At 49.0% G+C, this 16,027-nt stretch overlaps 1 protein-coding gene across 1 annotated transcript in view; it reads left to right on the plus strand.

Moving 5' to 3' along the window:
* Positions 1–4,920: 4,920 nt before the first annotated feature.
* Positions 4,921–16,027, plus strand: part of TSPAN14 (tetraspanin 14) — a 38,519-nt gene continuing 27,412 nt past the window's right edge. The window contains exon 1 of the mRNA XM_066600411.1: positions 4,921–5,029. The gene's annotated coding sequence lies outside the window, so the exon portion shown is untranslated. The remainder of the gene's footprint in view (positions 5,030–16,027) is intronic.

Here is a 16,027-nt window from a genome sequence, read left to right on the forward strand (position 1 = left end):
AAACACTGGCAATGAAACTTGCCAGCTGCTGCCTCTAATCCCTAGCAAAGGGGCGGAGCCAATGACATGCTGGTGGGTGGAGAAAGAAGACCCACCCACTCACATCAGAAAAGGCTCCCAGAGCCACGCGGCCACCCTAAGGGATCCGGCGCCGGACCCGGAAGTAAGAACGCCGTGCCTGGACCCCCGCAGCTGGACTGGCGTGCTGCCGAGACCCGACCGCACTGCTGGTAAGTTTCCTCCTAACAGGGGCGCTCTAATAACTATGTAGAAATATATCATGGGACAGTACAGAGATCTCTCCCATCATCTAATTATACCCAGGACTGCAACAAGGGGGCGCTCTAATAAATATGTATAGATATATTAGGGGTCAGTAGAGAGATCTCTCCTATCATCTATTTATACCCAGGACAGTAACAAGGGGGCGCTGTAATAACTATGTATAGATATATAAAGGGTCAGTACAGAGATCTCTCTCATCATCTTTTTTTACCCTGAAATGTGACAAGGGGGCGCTCTAATATCTATGTATAAGTATATCAGGGGACAGTACAGAGATCTCTCCCATCACCTATTTATACCCAGGACTGTAACAAAGGGGCGCCCTCTACGTCTAGAGCACACATGTCAAACACAAGGCCCGTGGCCCGAATCCAGCCAGCTACCTCATTTTATGTGGCACGCCAGCCATGAAACAACATAAGGGCTCTTTCGCACAGGTGCAGGAATTTTCGTTTGGCCGTGTCATGGCCATGGTGCGACCGAATATCACGTGAACGAGAGGCAGCCGTAACCAAGTCATGGGTGTATCTCCCGTCCATGTGGCCATTCAGACGGCCCAATATACGCTGAGCCCGGGATACCATCAGGCGGGGCGAGACAGTTTAGCTCTGCTAAACGCCCCACCCCCCCTCTCGGCGAGGGGAGGGGGGCGGGAGAAGCTAGTGTGCTAGGCTCTTGCCCCCTGTCAGCTGCCAGCAATGGGAGGGGGCGAGGCGGGAGCTTAGCACACTAGCTCCCGTTTTACCCCACCCTCTCCCATTGCAAACAGTCAGCAAGGGGCGGAGAGGAGGAGGGAGGGAGTGGGAGTTTAGCAGACACACTGCTAAACTCCCTTCCACCTCCTTTCTCCAGCAGCTGTCATAGGCTCCCATAGCGGTCACTGTTACCACTAGGGCCACTATCGCTACTGGGTCCATTAAGGGGGTCATAGTTATTACTGGGGCCACTATGGGGGTCACTCTTATTACAGGAGTCACTTACTACTGGGATCATTATTATTACTGGGGTCACTAAGGGGGTCACTTACTACTGGCGCCACTATGGGGTACCCCATTACTACTGGGGCCACTCTTATTATTGGAGCCACTCTGATTATTGTGGTCACTTACTACTGGGGCTACTATGGGGGACACTATTATTACTGGGGACACTATTACTATTTGTGTCACTATGGAAACCACTCCTAAAATTGGAGCCACTCTGATTACTGTGGTCACTGTTACTAGTGGGGCCACTATCTCTACTGGGTCACTATGGGGATCATTGTTATTACTGGGGTCACTCATTACTGGAGTGACTTACTACTGCAGCCACTATTATGACTGGGGCCACTACTACTGGTGTCACTGTGGCGGTTATTTACTACTGGGGCCACTATGGGGACCCTATTACTACTGGGGTAAGTATTACTACTGCAGCCAGTATGGGGGTCACTATTACTATACCGTCTTATAATTACAATCGGCCCTTTGAAGGCACCCATAAGGCTGATGTGGCTCTCTGTGAAAATGAGTTTGACGTCCCTGGTCTAGAGGAAAGAAGGTTTCTACACCAACATAGAAGGGGGCTCTTTACTGTAAGAGCAGCGAGACTATGGAACTCTTTGCCTGATGATTTGGTGATGGCAAATTTAATGAGTTTAAGAAGGGCCTGCACACCTTTCTTGAGCGTTACAATATTACATTATATTACTGATTACTGCAGAAGGGTCGTGATCTGGAGATTATTCCGATTACCAGATTGGAGTCGGGAAGGCATATTTTTCCCCTAAATGAGGAAAATTCGCTTCTACCTCCTTGTTTTTTTTTGCCTTCTTCTGAATCTATATTGGGACTTAATAGGCTGAACTGGATGGACATAGATCTTTATTTGGTCATGCATACTGTGTTACTGTTTTTAAATTTACATAATCCAACGTTTTTTGAACAATAATTGTTTGGTGTACAAGAGCTCTTACAAATGACAATGTGCTGCCTTCTGCCTGCCAATGTAGAGCGTCCCTGAGCCGTCACCTGTCCAAAATCCCTCGCTGATCTTATGGCCCTTTTACACGGGCTGAGAATCTCAAGACTCTCATTTGACCAACAGAATGAGCTGGTGACGTCATGACGAGCTGGTCCATGCAGAGCAGCGTGTTTAGGCTGCATTCCCACGAACGTATATCGGCTCGGTTTTCACGCCGAGCCGATATACGTCCTCCTCATCTGCAGGGGGGGGGGGGGGGGGGGGTGGAAGAGCCAGGAGCAGGAACTGAGCTCCCGCCCCCTCTCCGCTCCTCTGCACTGTTTGCAATGGGGAGAGGCGGGAAGAGGGCGGGGCTAATTCTCAAAACTTAGCCCCACCCAGTCTCCTTTCATTGCAAATAGTGCAGAGGGACGGAGAGGAGGCAGAGAGGGGGCGGGAGCTCAGCTCCTGCTTCTGGCTCTTCCATTCCCCCCCCCCCCCCCCCGCAGATGAGGAAAACGTATATTGGCTCGGAGTGAAAACCAAGCCGATATACGTTCATGTGAATGCACCCTTAGACTGCAGGACTGTTGATGAGAATCATGCAGTCCTCGCTTATTGTTCAATCATTCACTTGTGTTTAAACTGAACGATTATTGCACAACAGCCCTACTGTTTTCTATGGGTGAGGAGTACAGGCACCTACTGACTGACCGTCCCCTGTGAGAGGAGTACAGTCAGCTACTGACGGACCGTCCCCTGTGAGGAGTACAGTCAGCTACTGACGGACCGTCCCCTGTGAGAGGAGTACAGTCAGCTACTGACTGACCGTCCCCTGTGAGAGTACAGTCAGCTACTGACTGACCGTCCCCTGTGAGAGGAGTACAGTCAGCTACTGACTGACCGTCCCCTGTGAGAGGAGTACAGTCAGCTACTGACTGACCGTCCCCTGTGAGAGGAGTACAGTCAGCTACTGACTGACCGTCCCCTGTGAGAGGAGTACAGTCAGCTACTGACTGACCGTCCCCTGTGAGAGGAGTACAGTCAGCTACTGACTGACCGTCCCCTGTGAGAGGAGTACAGTCAGCTACTGACTGACCGTCCCCTGTGAGAGGAGTACAGTCAGCTACTGACTGACCGTCCCCTGTGAGAGGAGTACAGTCAGCTACTGACTGACCGTCCCCTGTGAGGAGTACAGTCAGCTACTGACTGACCGTCCCCTGTGAGGAGTACAGTCAGCTACTGACTGACCGTCCCCTGTGAGAGGAGTACAGTCAGCTACTGACTGACCGTCCCCTGTGAGAGGAGTACAGTCAGCTACTGACTGACCGTCCCCTGTGAGAGGAGTAGTCAGCTACTGACTGACCGTCCCCTGTGAGAGGAGTACAGTCAGCTACTGACTGACCGTCCCCTGTGAGAGTACAGTCAGCTACTGACTGACCGTTCCCTGTGAGAGGAGTACAGTCAGCTACTGACTGACCGTCCCCTGTGAGAGGAGCACAGGCACCCACTGACCGTCCCCTGTGAGAGGAGCACAGGCACCCACTGACCGTCCCCTGTGAGAGGAGCACAGGCACCCACTGACCGTCCCCTGTGAGAGGAGCACAGGCACCCACTGACCGTCCCCTGTGAGAGGAGCACAGGCACCCACTGACCGTCCCCTGTGAGAGGAGCACAGGCACCCACTGACCGTCCCCTGTGAGAGGAGCACAGGCACCCACTGACCGTCCCCTGTGAGAGGAGCACAGGCACCCACTGACCGTCCCCTGTGAGAGGAGCACAGGCACCCACTGACCGTCCCCTGTGAGAGGAGCACAGGCACCCACTGACCGTCCCCTGTGAGAGGAGCACAGGCACCCACTGACCGTCCTCTGTGAGAGGAGCACAGGCACCCACTGACCGTCCTCTGTGAGAGGAGCACAGGCACCCACTGACCGTCCTCTGTGAGAGGAGCACAGGCACCCACTGACCGTCCTCTGTGAGAGGAGCACAGGCACCCACTGACCGTCCTCTGTGAGAGGAGCACAGGCACCCACTGACCGTCCTCTGTGAGAGGAGCACAGGCACCCACTGACCGTCCTCTGTGAGAGGAGCACAGGCACCTACTGACTGGCCGGCCTCTGCGAGAGGAGTACAAGCACCTACTGACTGACCGTCGTCTGTGAGAGGAGTACATGCAACTACTGACTGACCGTCGTCTGTGAGAGGAGTGAAGTCACCTACTGACTGACCGTCCTCTGTGAGAGTACAGGCACCTACTGACTGACCGTCCTCTGTGAGAGTACAGGCACCTACTGACTGACCGTCCTCTGTGAGAGTACAGGCACCTACTGACTGACCGTCCTCTGTGAGAGTACAGGCACCTACTGACTGACCGTCCTCTGTGAGAGTACAGGCACCTACTGACTGACCGTCCTCTGTGAGAGGAGTACAAGCACCTACTGACTGACCGTCCCCTGTAAGAGCTACAGTCACCGCCCAGCACTGACGGCCTACAGCCTGTAATGTACAGAAGCTTTTCCCGCCGTCTCCTCACTGAGGATACCATCACTCCCTGTAGGAGCCGTGTGCGTACACCCTACCTCCCCCCGCTGCCCAGTCATAATGGGCTGTTCTCCAGGGATTTCCAGTATCAGCTTATGACACACCGCAGTCAAGCACCACCCACTGACACGGTGCGGGGGGAGCGGGGCTTGTACTTCCTGTGTAACCGGGGAGGAGCGCTGGACGGCCACTGTGTGAGGAGCACAACTTTACTGTCTGCTCGGCAGTAACTTCATAGGTCTTCGCTAAGTGTCAGGTAAGTGTCCCTGCCTGTGGGGGGTAAGTCATTCACTGTGGTACTTTATGGGCTTCCCTGGTGCTGCAGACGTGAGCTAGAGAAAGAAGAAAGATCACAACACTCGCCCCCCATATGCTGATATATACTGTGTGTTTATATCCTGGGTACATATAATATATTCTGATATATACTGTGTGTTTATATCCTGGGTACATATAGTCTATGCTGATATATACTGTGTGTTTATATCCTGGGTACATATAATATATACTGTGTGTTTATATCCTGGGTACATATAATATATACTGTGTGTTTATATCCTGGGTACATATAATATATACTGTGTGTTTATATCCTGGGTACATATAATATATACTGTGTGTTTATATCCTGGGTACATATAATATATACTGTGTGTTTATATCCTGGGTACATATAATATATACTGTGTGTTTATATCCTGGGTACATATACTGTGTGTTTATATCCTGGGTACATATACTGTGTGTTTATATCCTGGGTACATATACTGTGTGTTTATATCTGGATACATATACTGTGTGTTTATATCCTGGGTACATATAATGTGTGTTTATATCCTGGGTACATATAATATATGCTGATATATACTGTGTGTGTATAGATATATATATACTGTGTACGTATGTACTGTGTTTAAAAAAAAAAAAAAAAAAAAAAAGCTAAACATCAAAAACTGTATAAACTTGGTGTCGCACGTGTGTATATACTGTGTGTACCTGTATATTCTGTGTGTGTACGTACAAAAATAGCAAAACACCAAAAACTATATAAATTTGGTGTCGCACGTACGTTTATACTGTGTGTGTGTGTGTGTGTGTGTGTGTGTGTGTGTGTACACTTATATACTGTGTGTACGGACGTATATACTGTGTGTGTTTACAAAAATAGCAAAACATCAAAAACGGTATAAACTTGCTGTCGCACATATGTTTATACTTTGTGTATATAGTGTGTGAATGTATGTATGTGTATATACTGAGTGTGTATTTACAAAAATAGCAAAACATCAAAAACTGTATAAACTTGGTGTTGCCGGACTTGTGCCACCCGGAGTGTAATGTTATCCCAGTGTTTATTCTGCATGCTGAACACCGTAAGGCTGGGTTCACACAGGGCGGATTTGCCGCGGTTTCGCCGCAGCAGATCCGCCCGCGGCCGCTAATCTCGGCATTAGCCAGCCATATGGATGAGATTTCTCAGAAATCTCGTCCACACGGGACGGCTAATCCGCTGCGGTAAATATACAATACATCATATTTACGCAAAAATAATGTAATTAAAAACAACTTTTCCTACAGAAAACAAGCCCTCATACGGCTTCGTCATCCGAAAAATTAAAACTTTATGGCTCTATGAATGCGACTGTGGGGGAAAAACTGAAAAATTAATTGGTCATGAAGCCTGCTTGCACATTAATCACTAAGGGTTTAATAAGTGCTAGGGAGTTTGGGCCGTGTGTTATGGCATCATGGGAATAGGACAGCAGAATGCTGGATACGTCCTATGATGGAAACAGACGGTGACGTTGGCTATAATGGGGTCTGTTGGACAAAGTAGCGCAGCATCCAGAAAGTTTCTGTGCTGAGGCTCCAAGCGTTAGATGAGGTGTGAACGGAGCCTTACTGCACATCAGGGCTCTCTAGGGTGTTGGTTAGATGAGGTGTGAACGGAGCCTTACTGCACATCAGGGCTCTCTGGGGTGTTAGTTAGATGAGGTGTGAACGGAGCCTTACTGCACATTGAGGCCCTCTAGGGTGTTAGTTAGATGAGGTGTGAACGAAGCCTTACTACACATCTGGGCTCTCTAGGGTGTTAGTTAGATGCAGGTGTGAATGGAGCCTTACTGCACATCAGGGCTCTGTAGGGTGTTGGTTAGATGCAGGTGTGAACGGAGCCTTACTGCACATCAGGGCTCTCTGGGGTGTTGGTTAGATGAGGTGTGAACGGAGCCTTACTGCACATCAGGGCTCTCTGGGGTGTTGGTTAGATGAGGTGTGAATGGAGCCTTACTGCACATCTGGGCTCTCTAGGGTCTTAGATGAGGTGTGAACAGAGCCTTACTGCACATCAGGGCTCTCTAGGGTGTTAGATGAGGTGTGAACGAAGCCTTACTGCACATCAGGGCTCTCTAGGGTGTTGGTTAGATGAGGTGTGAACGGAGCCTTACTGCACATCAGGGCTCTCTGGGGTGTTAGTTAGATGAGGTGTGAACGGAGCCTTACTGCACATTGAGGCCCTCTAGGGTGTTAGTTAGATGAGGTGTGAACGGAGCCTTACTGCACATCAGGGCTCTCTGGGGTGTTGGTTAGATGAGGTGTGAACAGAGCCTTACTGCACATCAGGGCTCTCTAGGGTGTTAGATGAGGTGTGAACGGAGCCTTACCGCACATTGAGGCCCTCTAGGGCAGTGTTCCCCAACTCCAGTCCTCAGGGACCGCTAACAGGTCATGTTTTCAGGATTTCCTCAGTATTGCACAGATGATGTAATTATTGTCAGTGCCTCAGACATTGCCACAGCTTTTCTTACCATAGGATATCCTGAAAATATGACCTGTTGGTGGTCCCTGAGGACTGGAGTTGGGGACCCCTGCTCTAGGGTGTTAGTTAAATGAGGTATGAACGGAGCCTTACTGCACATCTGGGCTCTCTAGGGTCTTAGTTAGATGAGGTGTGAACAGAGCCTTACTGCACATCCGCGCTCTCGAGGGTGTTAGATGAGGTGTGAACGGAGCCTTACTGCACATTGGGGCTCCCTAGGGTGCTAGTTAGATGCAGGTGTGAACGAAGCCTTAATACACATCTGGGCTCTCTAGGGTGTTGGTTAGATGAGGTGTGAACAGAGCCTTACTGCACATCAGGGCTCTCTGGGGTGTTGGTTAGATGTGCAGTAAGGCTCTGTTCACACCTCATCTAACCAACACCCTAGAGAGCCCTGATGTGCAGTAATGCTCCGTTCACACCTCATCAGGGCTCTCTAGGGTGTTCAATAGATGAGGTGTGAACGGAGCCTTACTGCACATCTGGGCTCTCTAGGGTGTTAGCTAGATGCAGGTGTGAACGGAGCCTTACTGCACATCTGGGCTCTCTAGGGTGTTAGCTAGATGCAGGTGTGAACGGAGCCTTACTGCACATCTGGGCTCTCTAGGGTGTTAGCTAGATGCAGGTGTGAACGGAGCCTTACTGCACATCGGGCTCTCTAGGGTCTTAAATGAGGTGTGAACGGAGCCTTACTGCACATCAGGGCTCTCTAGGGTGTTGGTTAGATGAGGTGTGAACAGAGCCTTACTGCACATCAGGGCTCTCTGGGGTATTGGTTAGATGAGGTGTAAACGGAGCCTTACTGCACATCCGACTCTCTAGGGTCTTAGTTAGATGAGGTGTTAACGGAGCCTTACTGCACATCTGGGCTCTCTAGGGTCTTAGATGAGGTGTGACCGGAGCCTTACTGCACATCAGGGCTCTCTAGGGTGTTAGTAAGGCTCCGTTCACACCTCATCTACACATCAGGGCTCCATAGGGTGTTGGTTCCATGAGGTGTGAGCAGAGCCTTACTGCACATTGAGGCCCTCTAGGGTGTTAGTTAGATGAGGTGTGAACTGAGCCTTACTGCACATCACACCTCATCTAAGAAACACCCTAGAGAGCCTGATGTGCAGTAAGGCTCAGTTCACACCTCATCTAACACCCTAGAGAGCCCTGATGTGCAGTAAGGCTCTGTTCCCACCTCATCTAACTGACACCCTAGAGGGCCTCAATGTGCAGTAAGGCTCTGTTCACACCTCATCGAACCAACACCCTACGGAGCCCTGATGTGTAGATGAGGTGTGAACGGAGCCTTACTAACACCCTAGAGAGCCCTGATGTGCAGTAAGGCTCCGTTCACACCTCATCTAAGACCCTATAGAGCCCAGATGTGCAGTAAGGCTCCATTCACACCTCATCTAACTAAGACCCTAGAGAGCCGGATGTGCAGTAAGGCTCCGTTTACACCTCATCTAACCAATACCCCAGAGAGCCCTGATGTGCAGTAAGGCTCTGTTCACACCTCATCTAACCAACACCCTACAGAGCCTGAACGGAGCCTTACTGCACATCTGGGCTCTCTAGGGTCTTAGTTAGATGAGGTGTGAACGGAGCCTTACTGCACATCGGGCTCTCTAGGGTCTTAGATGAGGTGTGAACGGAGCCTTACTGCACATCAGGGCTCTCTGGGGTATTGGTTAGATGAGGTGTAAACGGAGCCTTACTGCACATCCGGCTCTCTAGGGTCTTAGGGTCTTAGTTAGATGAGGTGTGAACGGAGCCTTACTGCACATCTGGGCTCTCTAGGGTGTTAGTAAGGCTCCGTTCACACCTCATCTACACATCAGGGCTCAGTAGGGTGTTGGTTGGATGAGGCCCTCTAGGGTGTTAGTTAGATGAGGTGTGAACGGAGCCTTACTGCACATCTGGGCTCTCTAGGGTCTTAGTTAGATGAGGTGTGAACGAAGCCTTACTGCACATCAGGGCTCTGTAGGGTGTTAGTTAGATGTGGTGTGAACGGAGCCTTACTGCACATCAGGGCTCTCTAGGGTGTTGGTTAGATGAGGTGTGAACAGAGCCTTACTGCACATCAGGGCTCTCTGGGGTATTGGTTAGATGAGGTGTAAACGGAGCCTTACTGCACATCCGACTCTCTAGGGTCTTAGTTAGATGAGGTGTTAACGGAGCCTTACTGCACATCTGGGCTCTCTAGGGTCTTAGATGAGGTGTGACCGGAGCCTTACTGCACATCAGGGCTCTCTAGGGTGTTAGTAAGGCTCCGTTCACACCTCATCTACACATCAGGGCTCCATAGGGTGTTGGTTCCATGAGGTGTGAGCAGAGCCTTACTGCACATTGAGGCCCTCTAGGGTGTTAGTTAGATGAGGTGTGAACTGAGCCTTACTGCACATCACACCTCATCTAACAAACACCCTAGAGAGCCTGATGTGCAGTAAGGCTCAGTTCACACCTCATCTAACACCCTAGAGAGCCCTGATGTGCAGTAAGGCTCTGTTCCCACCTCATCTAACTGACACCCTAGAGGGCCTCAATGTGCAGTAAGGCTCTGTTCACACCTCATCGAACCAACACCCTACGGAGCCCTGATGTGTAGATGAGGTGTGAACGGAGCCTTACTAACACCCTAGAGAGCCCTGATGTGCAGTAAGGCTCCGTTCACACCTCATCTAAGACCCTAGAGAGCCCAGATGTGCAGTAAGGCTCCATTCACACCTCATCTAACTAAGACCCTAGAGAGCCGGATGTGCAGTAAGGCTCCGTTTACACCTCATCTAACCAATACCCCAGAGAGCCCTGATGTGCAGTAAGGCTCTGTTCACACCTCATCTAACCAACACCCTACAGAGCCTGAACGGAGCCTTACTGCACATCTGGGCTCTCTAGGGTCTTAGTTAGATGAGGTGTGAACGGAGCCTTACTGCACATCGGGCTCTCTAGGGTCTTAGATGAGGTGTGAACGGAGCCTTACTGCACATCAGGGCTCTCTGGGGTATTGGTTAGATGAGGTGTAAACGGAGCCTTACTGCACATCCGGCTCTCTAGGGTCTTAGGGTCTTAGTTAGATGAGGTGTGAACGGAGCCTTACTGCACATCTGGGCTCTCTAGGGTGTTAGTAAGGCTCCGTTCACACCTCATCTACACATCAGGGCTCAGTAGGGTGTTGGTTGGATGAGGCCCTCTAGGGTGTTAGTTAGATGAGGTGTGAACGGAGCCTTACTGCACATCTGGGCTCTCTAGGGTCTTAGTTAGATGTGGTGTGAACGGAGCCTTACTGCACATCAGGGCTCTCTAGGGTGTTAGTTAGATGAGGTGTGAACGGAGCGTTACTGCACATCGGGGCTCTCTAGGGTCTTAGTTAGATGAGGTGTGAATGGACCTCTGTGAAGTCAGCACCCCATCTTTCAAAAAAGTTAATTTTTTTTATAAGTTCTGGATGCACCCCAAAGAGTTCTAGAGTTCCCAATTAATTTTAAAAATAGTTCTAGCAAATTAGGCAAAAAAATCAACAAATGTATCTTTGCGGTGCTAACTTCCAAAAATGATATTACTAAATCAGTGAGAACTTTGCAAATATTGGTTCTAGAGCTTCGAGCATTAAGAGTTTTCTTCAGAACTCTTGAGGTGCTACCCAGAACTCTAATAAAATCGCAGGATTTCCCAAAAAATTATTTACACATAATAACTGAATTTTTTTTTGATCCGGCATTTGAAAATCAGCGAGAACACTGTAAATATTGGTTCTAAAGCTTCGAGCATTAAGAGTTTTCTTCAGAACTCTTGAGGTGCTACCCAGAACTGTTATAAAATAGCAGGATTTCTTAAAAAATTATTTACACATAATAACTGAAATTTTTGGATCAGGCATCTAAAAATCAGCGAGAACTTTGTAAATATTGAGGAACGGTGACCCAGGTGAGGCCAACAAATTTGGAAATTTATATCTGGACATCACCATAGTTTGACTTGGGCCAGGCTCACACAAATGGATTTGAATTGCAGATTCTGCAATCGCCGTCGGTATGGAAGATCCGCAGTAAAACGCGGGCATTGAAAGGCATGTCTTTTCAAACTTTCGTTCGTACTTGCGGGTAAGAATTGCGTATTCCGCGAGCAGAAGAAAAGTCGCAGCATGCTCTATTTTAGCACGGATTCCGTGCGGACAACCTCAATACATGTCCACGAATGTAAACGATCTGCAGCCCAGGCGCAATTAATATGGTGTACGAGTGGAGAAAACACAACTTCATAGGAAAATAGATAGAAAAGCCGGAATCCCGGCTGGAGGGGAGAGAGATCTTTCTCCACATGGACGATATGCTGCGCGTCCGCGTACATCCGCGCGGCAAACTGCTCACATCTACGATCTTCTGCAACCATTCGCAATTGCTTTCCGCAAACGCTCGCAGTTCTTCCACTGTGGAAATCTGCATGCGGAATCCGACCCGTTCGTGTGATCCTGGCCTTACTTTTAGTCCTTACAGAGGTTATACACTTCCAGAAGAGTAAAACTTCTCCTCCCGGGGTGTTAGAGGAGTGCCGGCCCTTTTACCTGGAATGATATTGCTCGGTGTACATACGGCCAACAGCTAAACCATAAACGTATTATTTTATACAGGCATAAAAGCCTGACAATAATCAGCCGCCTCCATTCTGAGTAAACGGGTAGTTCGTAAAGGGCATCTGTCACCAACTTTTAGTCCTATGAGCTAAGCTTACGGGCTGACCATAGATGCTCTGCTGAGTCTGGAGAAGTGAGTGCCCAACTTCTGGTCATTGCTGTATCACCATTTCTGTCAGCCCCATTGAAATGATTGGAGCCGCATATCACACGTGCGGACAGTGCTTAATGGACTCCAGGTGGAGCGACGATACAGCAGTGACTGTAAGTACGGCAAAGAGAACCCCATCGTAGGGATTAGTGGCGGTCCCGGCAGTTGGACCACCACTAGTCTTACCAGTTTTTACTTATCCAGTGGGTTGATGAATGAAAACTGAAAAAACACCCCTCATCCGGAACATCCCTTCAAGTGACTGGGACGCTGCATTAAGACTTATGTGCGAAAATACATGAGGCCATTTTCAAGACATACTGTAAATGTGCCCGCAGAGGCGTTCCTGCGACCTCCGGTTCTTTAGGTACAAGGCCTTAAACACAACGGTGTATTATGGGTCCATGCTGCCTACAGATTTAAGGAATCCTAATTACTCCCAAGACCTCCTGTCCACGAGCGGAGAGTCATAGCGAATCTCCGCGGGCGGCAAATCGCTGCAAGTTGCTGTGTTTCTCCGCAGTGAGTCTATCTGTCAGATAGGCTGGCAGCGGAGATCCATCTGCCGACTCCTGCTCCCAGGCGGCGGCTTCCGCGGCGGATCTCCACCACGGGATATCGCAACGCCCGTGGACAGGCAGCCTTACCCGCACGATGGGGAGACTACTTTACACGGAAGATTTTGAAGGAAAACTTAAAACCACAGGGGTGAGAAAAAATGCTCAAAGACATAACTCACAGAAAAGAAAGCCAGATACAGGATATATACTGCAGGAAAGGCTCAATTGCTGTTTAACCTCGTAGCATGCAGCAAGCAAGATTGCAATATAGGGAGCAAAAATGTTCATGTGCAGACTGATTGAGCAGCCACTCCACTCAACCCAGGTAGGGGAGGGGTGACTGCTAACATACCCAGTCCGCACAATATGGACCGATGCCAAGATGACCGCCATAGATGGGTGCACCACGCATACAGGCATACAACCCACACTAAGCAGTGGATTGCTCTGCATTAATAAGTGTGCCACACTGGCATGCCATCCTGGGCTCCCCCAGCATCTTTAGTAAACCGCATAGAAAACACACACTGATAAATGCGGGTGTTAGTATTTTAGGCCCAAAACACGTAAGCTGGCACGCCGCGGCGAGACCACCGCACGTACGCCAGGACCTACGCTACCTCATATAACTCACAGAAAAAGAATCCAGATACAGGATATATACTGCAGGAAAGGCTCGATCGCCGTTTATCCTAGTAGTATGTAGCAAGCCTGCTTAAACGGCGATGAAGCCTTTCCTGTAGTATACATATATCCTGTATCTGGCTTCTTTTTCTGTGAGTTATGAAGGAATGGCATATCCTAGTTTTACTGTATGCCATCACTTTGTGGGATGGAAATAACCCTACAATGGTATTTTTCTACATTTAGTATCTTATGGGACTTCTGATATGCTTTACTATTTCCAGTTTCTTTAATTGTTTTAGAGAATGAATGTCTTTGTAAGGCATTAGGGAGGGATGGAGCTAGAACACTGTATTAACTTTGTACAGATACTCGGAATGTTATCTAGACGTTTAGTTTTTTTTCCATTATCTCAGTCTCTCTGGGGAGCTGCCCATGATGTAAACTATGTAGACTATCAGTTTTATTCTACTTAGAGTTGTTTTATTGACTGGAACATAAGCAATATATTTTCCCTTCACCCATGACGGTTCCAAGCGACAAGAGAGGATCTGCCTCCAAGGACAGGAAGCCAGTTTATAAATTTAAAAAAAAATTAGGCCTCTCCATCCAGTCATTGGTTTCCTGTCCTTGGAGGGAGACCTGCAGTCCCTGCCTCGTCAGGATGAAGAGAATATGGATACCTTTTTATGGGAGCAATGTTCTCCTTCGGTGGTTCATGGACCATAGATGCATTGGGTGTGAGGCGGTGGGCATCCACTGCCGCTTCTCCTCTGAGCACCTAAGCTTTAGTGGGTTGGATGGCCTCCGCCTTGAAGAACTCTCTGGAAACTCGAAGAGGCTGATGGCGGAATTCCACGGTCTCTCCGGAAGGGATGTGTTGTCACTTCTGGCTCTGTTCTGTAAGTTCGCAATATAGAGTGGCCTTAAGAGGAGGAGCTTTCACTGTAGAGCTTCCAAGCGTCACTTCTTTTGAATCACTGACGACGCGGCTGAGTATGACCTGCTGCCTGTGTAAGACTATGAAGATATTAAACTGCATCACTTCCTGTGCATCTGATGATGCGGTCTGATGTGGAATGGATTGGCTGGCATGGTTGCTTTCTCACCATGTCTCTAGCAGCATAGGTTAAAAGGTCATGAGCAGTTTTGTGGTGGGTGAGTGGTGTTCCAGTTCTGCAGCTTCGGTGCATTAAAATAGAAAATCTATTCCATAAATCCTCTGATCTAGGCCCTCCTTCTGTAGTTTCCGAACAGTGAGTGGAATATGTAAGGGTCTGAGATTTGCAGTTTTTTATGTTCTAGACTAGCTTGAGCAGTGGGCAGCAACTAACAGAATGGTGTTTAACAAGGAGAAATGCAGGGTTCTTCATCTTGGTAAGAAAAATGAAAAGGCAAATACAGAATTGGCGGAATTGAGATAAGCAGCAGCACATGTAAAAAGACTTGCATATACTAATAGACCACAGACTGAACATGAGTCAACAGTGTGATGCAGCAGCCAAAAAGGCGCAAACAGTTCTGGGATGTATTAACCCCTTAAGAAACAGGCTGTTTTGTACCTTAAGGGCCAGGCACTTTTTAGAGATCTTACTCATGTGGTGGTTTCACTGTCCTGTGTTTTTTTTTTTGTTTTTTGTTTTTTTTTGTGACATATAGGTCCATGTCGCAGTGCAGAGGGATCAACCCTATTCTCATCTGCACAAGGAAATACTAAGAGCAATGGCATAAAACTGAAAGGGAGACAACAGATTAGATATTAGACAGTGAGGCTGATCAATGAGTGGAACAGGTTGCCACAGGAGGTGGTGAGTTCTCCTTTACTGGAAGTCTTCAGAGGCTGTATAGACATCTGTCTGGAATGATTTAGATCCTGAACTTAGCAGGGGGTTGGACCCGATGACCCTGGGGGTTCCTTCCAACTCTACCAATTTTATCTCATCCTGTAGGAGAAGCCTAAGTAATATTCAACTAAGGCTGCCTGCAGACGGCCGGGTCGAATCCGGCTGCGAGAATTCTTGCCGCGGGACCCTCCCCTCGCCCCTACAGGGACCATTGCGTACTCACCCGCTTCCGCGGTTACGGCTGTTTGATGTGCCAGCTGCCGGGCAGCCGGCGCATGCGCAGACCAGAGCCGGTGGCCGGGGAGTGAGATTTCTGTGCAGGGCTCTGCGAGCCCCGCACAGAAATAGAGCATGCCGCGCGAGACTTCGCTCAGACAATTCGCGGCCGTCTGCCTAGGATTGCGTTTGCTAACGCAATCCTATGGCAGCCTCCTTAGGCGGAAATTCTGCGGGAAATCCCGCTGCGGAATTTCCGCCCGTGTGCAGGGGGCCTAAAACAAAGAACAGAAAATGTCCGCCTTGTAAAGCCAGATTAGCATTAACCTATAAGTTGTCAAAAACGCATTGATCAGGGCTGGATGGTCATTTTTGTTTACCCAGATCAAAACATTTATTGGATCCGAGATGAATAGC

Source organism: Eleutherodactylus coqui, chromosome 4, assembly GCF_035609145.1.
Source record: "Eleutherodactylus coqui strain aEleCoq1 chromosome 4, aEleCoq1.hap1, whole genome shotgun sequence".
NCBI lineage: Eukaryota > Metazoa > Chordata > Amphibia > Anura > Eleutherodactylidae > Eleutherodactylus > Eleutherodactylus coqui.